The sequence below is a fragment of the Salvelinus sp. IW2-2015 genome, unplaced genomic scaffold (assembly GCF_002910315.2).
Source record: "Salvelinus sp. IW2-2015 unplaced genomic scaffold, ASM291031v2 Un_scaffold3236, whole genome shotgun sequence".
Classification (NCBI taxonomy): Eukaryota; Metazoa; Chordata; class Actinopteri; order Salmoniformes; family Salmonidae; genus Salvelinus; species Salvelinus sp. IW2-2015.
Window position 1 is genome coordinate 39,329 of NW_019944523.1, and position 8,169 is coordinate 47,497.

Below are 8,169 nucleotides of genomic sequence, written 5' to 3' on the forward strand. Positions count from 1 at the left end.
GGGAGCCTTGGCGTTCTCTGGAGGGGGAGAGAGGTTCAGGGAGCCGGTGTTTCCTGGAGTGGAGAGAGAGTCAGGGATCCTGGTGTTCTTCCTGGAGTGGAGAGAGCAGGTCAGGGAGCCTGGTGTTCTCCTGGGTGGAGAGAGGTCGAGCCTGGTGTTCTCTGGGGGGAAGTCGGAGCCTGGTGTTCTCCTGAGAGATGGAGAGATGAGTCAGGGGCTTGTGTTCTCCTGGAGTGGAGAGAGAGGTCAGGAGAGCCTGGTGTTCTCGCTGGAGTGGAGAGAGAGGTCAGGGAGCTGTGTTCTCCTGGAGTGGAGAGAGAGGTCAGGAGCCTTGGTGTTCTCCTGGGAGTGGAGATGAGAGGTCAGGAGCCCCCGTTGTTCTCCTTTGGAGTGGAAGAGAGGTCAGGGAGCCTGTGTTTCTCTGGAGTGAGAGAAGGTCAGGAGCCCGGTGTTCTCCTGGAGTGGAGAGAGAGGCAGGAGGCCTGGTGTTTCCTGAGTGGAGAGAGAGGTCAGGGCAGCTGGGTGTTCTCCTGGATGGAGAGACGGAGGCTCCAGGGAGCCTGGGCTGTTTCCTGGAGTGGAGAGACGGTCAGGGAGCCTGGTGTTCTCCTGGAGTGGAGAGAGGTCAGGGAGCCTGTGTTCTCCTGGAGTGGAGAGAAAGTCAGGGAGCCCGGTGTTCTCTGGAGTGGAAGAGAGGTCAGGGAGCCTGGTGTTCTCCTGGAGTGGAGAGAGAGTTCAGGGCCTGGTGTTCTCCTGGAGTAGAGAGAACGAGGTCAGGAAGCTAGGGGTGGCGGGACCACTCCGTGTGGCACACACACCCACACACACACACACACACACACACACACACACACACACACACCCACACCACACCACACACACACACACACACACACACTGTGTGAGTGGACTCTTGCACTGTGTCTTTATGTGAGATTTCTACTCAGTGGGGGAAGGAGCTGGACAGAGCTATGAAATATAATGAAGAAGGCGCTTCACTGATTATGAGCTCTTTTCAAAGCTCACATACACACACACACACACACACACACACACACACACATTTTTGGGGGTACTGATTTACAAATTAGTTGACCTCTGGGTTGGCCTTGTGCTGCGATAGGCCACACCCCCACATGAATTACAAAGAACATGCATATGCATGAGCAGCTGAAGGTGGGATAAGTGTGTGTCTGCGTTCGCGTTTGCGTTTGTGTGTGGTGTGTGTGTGTGCTGTGTTGTGTGTGTGTGTGTGTGTGTGTGTGTGTGTGTGGGTGTGGGTGTGTGTGTGTGTGTGGTGTGTGTGTGTTGTGTGTGTGTTGTGTGTGTGTGTGTGCGTGTGTGCGCGTGTGCTGCGTGTTGTTTTGTGTAAGTGGCCAGTTTGATTCGATCTTATGGGATGTTATAAGTAACCTTTTATTTTCATGAAGTTGAAGTTAAGGACCACAGTGGCCTCCCTGTCTCTCTCGCCGAACACATTTTTGAGAACCAGAGTTGAGAGAGTAGAGGAGGGAGGATACGAGAGAGAGGGAGGGAGGTTAGGAAGCGAGGGAGAGGAAAAGAAATTGAGAAGACAGCTTCCCGATTTGCCTATTAGGGTGGAGTTGGCTTCTAGAGTACCCACATCACATTAAGATCAGACTTACTGTTTAATGGAGACTAATGTTACATTGTTAACTGCTTTGTGACTGTTGAGAAACACTGGTTGAAACCTCATAGACCAGTCTGATTCTAAGTTGTTTTCAGAGTTAATGGATGTTTTACCTCTCTCCCTTGTTATGGACTTTCCTCACATGTCCCTCTCTGCATGTACCTACAGCTACAGATTCTTTCCACACCATTCACACCAAGCCCTGCCAACTTTCTTTACTTCTCTCCGCCCCCCAGCCCGCCACCTCTCGCGCTTCTCCCTCTTTCTGGAAGATGGAGCAAATTGCCTTAGTACGGTTAAATAAAGACTTCATCGATTGCCATAGTTGACGATTGACTTTATCGCAGTTTGTCTTGTTCAATAGGATCTGTTTTGATAGAGGAGCCTGCAACGTTATTAGAGGATGTGTGTGTGTGTGTGATGTGTGTGTGTGTGTGTTGTGTGTGTGTTGTGGGTGTTGATGTGGTGTGTGGTGTGTGGTTTGTGTGTGTAGTGTGTGTGTGTGGTGTGTGTGTGTGTGTGTGTGTGTGGATGTCTGTGTGTGTGTGTCTTGTTCATGCTGGTAAAATTTCATGTAAAAATCTTCCTGATGAGGTATCTCAGCATATTCAAACTTGCCGTCTTAGCAAAAACACTGCCTCTGGGCTCACGGAGAGACAGAGTTTGTGTACACAGTTTTCAACTGCTGTGGGAATATAAATAGAGAGGAAGCCATTGCCTACATATGAACCGCAATGGATTGACAGACTGATTCTTTAAAGATTGTAATATTGTGGAAAGTGTTTTAATGCCCACAGTGGACCTCCAGCATCAGGTTGGTCATCAGGTATTGATCATCTCTGTAACTTTATACAGACATTAACAAGGCCTGCGTCACACACACAAACAACACACTCAACCCCTCTATCTTGGCCCCCAATTGGTAAAACATGTGGAATGGTCAAGTGCACGACCTGTGTGTGTGTGTTGTGATTGTTGGTTGTGTGTGTGTGTGTGTGTGTGTGTGTGTGATGTGTGTGCTGGTGTGTGTGTGGTAAGTGTTGTGGTGTGTGATGTTGATGTGTGTGTGGGTGTGGGTGTGTGTATGTGTGTGGGTGTGTGTGTGGTAAGTGTTTGTGTGTTGTGTGATGTGTGGTGTGTGTGTGGGTGTGGTGTGTGTGTGGTGTGTGTGTGTACGTGGTTTGTGGTGTGTGATGTTGTGATGTGTGTGTGGTGTGTGGTGTGTGTGCAGCAGGGCTCGGACACATGCTGTTTTAATAGTGCTGCACTGACGTTACTGTGGGCAAGAAGCCCCTGACGTTACTGTGTGCCAAGAAGCCACTGACGTTACTGGGTGCCAAGAAGCCCTGACTTACTGTGGGGCCAGAAGCCCTGACGTTTACTGTGGTCAAGAAGCCCCTGACGTACTGTGGGCCAGAAGCCCTGACGTTACTGTGTGCCAAGAGCCCTGTAAAAAAAAACGAAGGAGAAAAGAGCGAGGGGCGTGTCTGTTTCCTTCTTGCGGTGGAGAACTGACCCAGCTACAGTTAATGACAGACAGATTGGAGGCTTGAATTCTTAGTTTTTCTCTTCTCCCGCCCATCTCTCTCTCTCTCTTCCCTCTCTCTCTCCTCCCTCCTTTCTCTCTTCTTGTTCTCTCTCTCCTCTTTCTCTTTCTCTCTCCTCTCTTCTCTCTCCCTCCCTCTTTCTCTCTCTCTTTCTCTCTCCTCTTTCTCTCTCCCCTCCCTCTCTCTCTCTCTCTCCCTCTTCTCTCTCCTCTCCCCTCTCTCTCTCTCTTTCTCTCTCTCTCCCGCTTAACAAGCTAATTCTTAGATTTTCTCTCTCCTCTCTTTAATTGGGTGTGCACATCGTTTACAGTTAGTAATAAACGTCTTATCGCTCCGAGGAGCTGAGTGTGTGTGTGTGTGTGTGTGGTGTGTGCAGAGCCAGCTTCCCCCTTTAATAAACCTGAAGTATATTAATGCTATCTGTTTGTTTTGGTGTGTATGACTGTAAGTGTGAGTGTTACAAAAAGTGTGTATGTGTGTGTTTGGAAATGTGTGTGACAGTATCTTCAACATGCTATCTATTAATTAGTTCTGTGTGAGAAGGTCCTTGTCCCTCCCTCCCTCCCTCTTGTCTCCAGTAGTCATCTCCTTCTTTAATGTCTCCTCGCTACTTTTCCCTCTGTCAGACGGCCGAAGGGAGAAACAACAGAATAACAGAGAGAATAAATGGATGAGAGAGGAACAAAAGCAGAAGCGGCTTAAGCTTCATGCGCGCAGACGGACAGTGTTTTATTTACACTCCTTTAACATCATTTTTGTTCGTTCTGTCCATTTCATCAAACGTATTATCACATTCCTTTATACGGGAGATAGTTGTGATTGTAGAATTAATTCTAGAGCTGCGTTGCGGTGGCGTCTCGTTGGGGTTTGTTCATTAGCTATTTTAATAGCTAATTACTGTGGGGGAGAGTGTTAATTGGAATTCTCTTAGATAAAGTGAACTCTTCCCCTTTTCTCCAGCGCCTTTCTGTACTTTTAATAGAAAACCACAACACTCAATAGACGTCCCAGAGTGGCACCGAGACACAGGAGTGTGTTTACAGTATTTTGTGTGTGTTTGAGTGCTCAACCTATTCCAACTGTACCAGTGAGTGTGTGGTGAGTTGAATGTATATTTACCAGCGTCACTTATTACATTGGAGATGGTTTTCTTGTGGTAAAAATGCTGTTCGGTCTGAACATACTGTAGACAGGAAGATATGATGAGGAACCAGGGAGAGTGCATTGAGCAGGCAGCGGTGTGTGTAAGTCATGAGATATTCCTGCTGAAGCCCTGGAGACAACCAGTGTGTGTATTATTGAAACTGTATTGTGTGTGTGTGTGTGTGTTGTGTGTGTGTGTGTGTGTGTGCTCCAGTGTTGGCCCTCTCCGTCTGCAGAGAGAAAGTGACATTTTCTAATCCTCCCAGGCCTCCTGAGGATATTGACTCCTTTTCTGTGCCTGTCTAACGTGTCACTTACCTTTCACAGAGGGAGAAGAAGCAGAGGAGAGAGAAAGAGAAGGGAGGGATGTTTAAAGATCTAGTGCTGCTTGTAGGTTTGGTAGCTGAAGACTAGCTGAGTTTCTGTAGCTGGAGGGTTATTACACCACGGGTGAATAAAATGGGTTATAGATACAGTAGGTTTGGNCAGTAGGTTTGGTAGCTGAAGACTAGCTGAGTTTCTGTAGCTGGAGGGTTATTACACCACGGGTGAATAAAATGGGTTATAGATACAGTAGGTTTCAGATCAATTCAAACTAACTGTTTGCAACAGACTTTTTCCACCAGTTGTCTTTCCATTCTGCACCTCCTCTGAGATGTACTGTATGTTTGTGTACAATCGCACAAAAGAGGAAAATGTAACCTACATTTTAACACTACCATGTATAGATATCCCCAAGCAATCATATGGTAATTAAATGCTGCAGAGATGCAACAAGCTAAAAAAAAAGAAATTAAAAAAAAGAATGCCGTAAATTAAACAATAGCTGTATTTGAATATTATTTTAATTGGAATTAACAGAGGACTTGATAAACACAGCTCCGTGTTTCTGGTCTAGAAACATACTCAGTCCTTTGATTTCTGTGTTCTGTTTAAAATGTTACGTTTAAACAGTCAGCTAGCTGAGACAGGAAACAGAGGCAATTAAAAAGATAGAGAGAACGAGAGAGAAAAAGAGAGAGATCTGTGGAGGACAGAAGGAATCAGATACGCTCCACAATTATATTTTAATTACCCAGAAACACCTCTTTCCAAAACTGGGACAGGAAACATCTTTAACATATTTAACGGCGCTCTCGTGAAACGCCGACGTAACCTACAGAGTGAATACCTTTTATCGTTTTAATATAATTTCCCTTTGTGTGTTTAAATCCCGACACCACTTGAAATGATTTTGTCTCCTGTGAGAGTTCTGGATGTGAAATTGCGTTAGTAGAAGAGTGGTTCTCAGCGTTGAGAATCAGACAGAAATGAACATATGAATATGGGATTGAATTCTAACCTATTAAGTTATTCCCTTATTATTATTAGAGAAATGGAGCATGCTAATTAGTTGGGTGTAAATCCTACAGTGGGTTGAAGGTAACAGGTCTTAATGGTTTAGCTAAATTAATTTATTCTGTCACCTTCAGCGTAAACTTCTCTTAATAGGGTTAATTTGTTTCACAGTGATTATCTTTTATCCTGAATGGAATACACATGTTTAAATACCTACCTAATGACTGTAACCCTAACACAGGTTCTACTCCTGATCTAAATTCTAAGCGCTATCAGTCGATGAGGTTCGGAAAACATGATTACATTTAGTAACACCTGAAGATATTGTTTGAGTGTTTATGAAGGTTTTTAAAGTAAAGGGTTTTAAAGGGTTTTAAAGTAGCCTGTTAATAACTAATAGTTAAACTATCACACTATATCTACCAGTGATTTATAGCTGTTTACTATAAACTTTATATGAGGAAATAAGTCTACTTATAAATCATCTATACAATATATCTAAATGTAAAGTGTTGAATTCCAGACTCTAAACCCTAGATTGTGGTGGACGTGACTGCATTGGGTTCCCAGGGGTCTGAACTGTAGTCATGTGATCGGCCCGGTGTGTTTCTTCTCGCCGTCCTTTAGTAACAATCGTTCCTGATGTTAAACCCATCAGAAGTCTCCCTGTGCCACGGGATCTCTATTCATCTCCCCTGTGTGTGTGTGTGTGTGTGTGTGTGTGTGTGTGTGTGTGTGTGTGTGTGTGTGTGTACACAGAATGCTGAGAGAGGCAGAATAGTGGCGTTGCCACAATATGGTTTTATCAACGTGTCTGCCTTGAGCAATGGGGTATTTGTTCGCCCTTGTCTGATTTCTCCGCGTTCTCTCTTCTCCGGAGGAAGGAGCAATAGGGGTCAGGTCGAATCTCAATAGTTGGTCTTTAAAATGTCGCGCACCGCTCGTTTAGAAAGAGTGTCTGGCCGGCGGACTCACACGAGACTAATACTGCAGGGCTGCTCTGGCGGCACCGGCTGTTCGGCTGAGGGTTGGCCCCTTCCTCCTGGGGATGGACTATCTAGGCCTGTACTTGCGGCCGTCGCTCTGGCGGTTGCCCCAGACCTGCTTCGTATATTCATGCGCGATAATAACCTGTCTCCCATTCTCCTAGTCACCTCTGGAAGCTCGCTGAGGGATCTCCTTTCATCTCGTGCCTGCTTCCTTTATCAAACAAGCTATCTTCTCCCTTATCTGTATCAAAAAGAGTTTCCATGTTCTACATGTTTTTCAATATCGACGTAACCCCATCTACGCTCTTCCCTGGATAGCGATATCTCTGAGTTTCTGTGTCAGTTTGAGACAGCGGCATAGTTGAGACAAGGAAGATTGGGTAACTCATAGGATGCAGTTGATGAATCCTAGCGCACTGTGATTTGCTCCTCTCTTTTTACCTTCGAACCACTTCGCCTCTTTGACTGTGTCTGTTGTTTCTGCTTCTCTTGGTGGACTGTCTGTGAGTGGTGGTGAGAGTGATCCCAGACGTCATCGAGACCTGATTGTAAATATATGTGTGTTGTGTCATGGTGTCAAGGGAGTTACATGAGCATGGTCCTGGTATGGTGTCTGTGTCCTGTATGTGTGATGGATGGTGTTGTATAGGTGGATGCTGATGTGTATGCAGGTGTGTTGTGTCTGTAGTCTGTGTCTGTGTCTGTATTAGCGTGTCGGTGTCTGTATGCGTGTCGGTGTCTGTGTGTTGTGTGTCGGTGTCTGTGTGGTAGTCGTAGGTCTGTGTGTGCTGTCTGTTTAGTGGGTCGGTGCTGTAGGCGTGGTGTTGTGTGTGGCGTGCGTCTGTGTTTGTGCTGTCGGAGTGTTGCGTGTCATGTGTGGTGGGTGTTCTGTGGTGTGTGCGGTCTGGTTGGACGTGTCCATGATTTGTGCAGTGCGGTCTGTGTGAGTCTGGCGTGTCTGTGAGGTGTGTGCCGTGTTCTGTGTTGTGGTGCCTGTGGTGTGTGCGTGTCTGTGGTGGTGTGCGTGTCTTGTGGTGTACGGCGTGTGCTGATGGGTGTAGTGCGGATCGTCTTTGGCTGGTTGTGCGTGATTGTGGTGGTGCGTGTATCGTGGGTGTGGCGTGGTCTGTGAGTCGTGGTGTTTGTTGTGGTGTGTCGGTGTCTTGTTGTCGTCTGCTGTGTGTGCGTCTGTGTGTGTGCGTGTCTGTGTGTGTGCCGTGTCTGTCGGTGTGTGCGTGTCTGTGGTGTTGGTGTGTCTGTGTGGTGGTGTCTGTGTGTGTGGGTGTCGTGTGTGGGTGTATGCGTGGTGTGTGTGTGTACTGCCTTGTCATGTGTGTTGGTTGCGAATGGTGTCCGAGGTGTGGAGACCGCGTAGCTCTGTAGGGATGTAGGGTCCGGTGTTTTGCTGTTGTAGGTGTCGGTCGTCTGTGTGTGGCGCTCGTCTTGTGTGTGTGTCTCTATAGGTATGTTAGTGTTGTTGTAGTGGTGTAGTATGTGTGTC